Source organism: Limanda limanda, chromosome 1 (assembly GCF_963576545.1).
Source record: "Limanda limanda chromosome 1, fLimLim1.1, whole genome shotgun sequence".
Taxonomy (NCBI): Eukaryota; Metazoa; Chordata; class Actinopteri; order Pleuronectiformes; family Pleuronectidae; genus Limanda; species Limanda limanda.
Genome location: NC_083636.1, coordinates 24,316,164 through 24,317,916, shown reverse-complemented (window position 1 = coordinate 24,317,916; position 1,753 = coordinate 24,316,164).

The window sequence follows — 1,753 nt, the reverse complement described above, 5'->3', positions numbered from 1 at the left end:
CTTTCACTTTTGAACCGAAAGTGGAGTCAAGAGCAGCACTGTGATTTCACTTTCATTATGACAGCGCCACAGCACGTAGAGACGCCACTGTCTGGCTCCATGGCTTCATCACAACAATCAAGCTTTTCACCATTTATCATCGTATAGTTTAGAATCGTTTCCATACTTCATTCATACACTCAGCTTCATTAACTGTGTCTTCACTGGCTACATTAACGCAGACAATCGTGTTGTAAAGGTTGTAGGAGAAATTATTAAAAATTAAATTATTATAGAAAATTATTTATAGTAGAAGTAAATAGAATACATCATATTAAATACTAAAGTAGGATAATCAAAGTGGTAGATGTGATGTTAATTTTATTATCAATCGTTACTTAGTTATCTTATTGTTATATATTATTTATAGTCCCAACAAAACTCTTTGTGAACACAAGGTGGCAGCAGTGAGCCAGCTGTGATTAAAAGCCCCCAGGTTTCCTCACAAATCACCACCAATAAATAGTTTGTGTTTTTTTATTTAACAAAAATTAAATAACATTCGCTTACAGATAAAAGTATTTCATCACAATAAGCTAAAGAAATAAAATATATAAATGAATACATTAAAACCCCATAATTGTTTGAAAATGCATTACTCATAGAAGAACATAACATTTCCCCAGTATTGTTTAAATATGCATACAGTATTAAAAGTAATAGTATAGAATAATATTCTTCTACTATCTAATATCAGTACTGTAGCAATTTCAATATTTTGACTTCGCTACTTTACTGCACTTCAATGTCTGAGGATGAAAATGAGTCCAATGCGTTGTCCCTCTGACATGTGTTGTGGTGTATTTCTGTATAAAGAAGCCCAACCCAAAATGCAAATACTCGACAATATTACCTCAGTAAAAGCATCTGGTTACTGTCCACCTCTGCATGTTAAGGATTTACAGTAACAGCAGCGGAGCACAGCTTCTGGTCCAACTGTTCCAGATGCTTCAGCAGAGGAGCCTTGAACACTTCATTTAGGCGATGTGTAGATTCTGCCCGAAATCAGAGTCGTGAAAGCTGAGCCTGAGGCACCAGATGGTTGTGGGAGTGAGGATGCAAAAGGATGAGAATCAGGGGTTGCGGGACAGAAAGATGATTGGAGTTGATGCTAATTGCAACAAACTGCTGTCAGCAAGTCAAACAGGAGTAAAAATAACATCCCATCACCCTCAATGTTGGGTCACACAGATGGTCGAAATCAGTTTCATGGAAAAGGAATCATCCACCAGAACAATGTCAGAGGAGCCATTCACATCTTTTACTTAAGTAAAAATAGCAACCACAAAGCCCTGCATTCAAAACCTTATTCAACTAAATGCAGATACTAATGTTCACTTATTGCAAAAAGTGAAAGTAGTCAAGGTGCAGAAAAAAACCCTGTGAATGTTTGATATTTATTATAACTGCACTAATGTCTATAGGTGGTATTTTGATGGTGCGGCTAAACTTTATACTTAGCAGTTGAGTTCATTGTAATTCTGCATGTCAATTTGAATCTGTAGTAGATTCAAAAGATAATAATTGGTAGTTATAATAGTCCTGTACTTTTTTTAACATTTTGAATGCAGGAGCTTTTCTTGTAACGGAACATTTTTACACTGTTGTGTGGGTATCTTGAAGTATTTTCTTCCGCCTCTGCCCTGTTTAGTCTCCACACCTGCTGCAGTGATCACCTGCACAAGATCAGACTGTAGAGACTTTTATTGTTTCA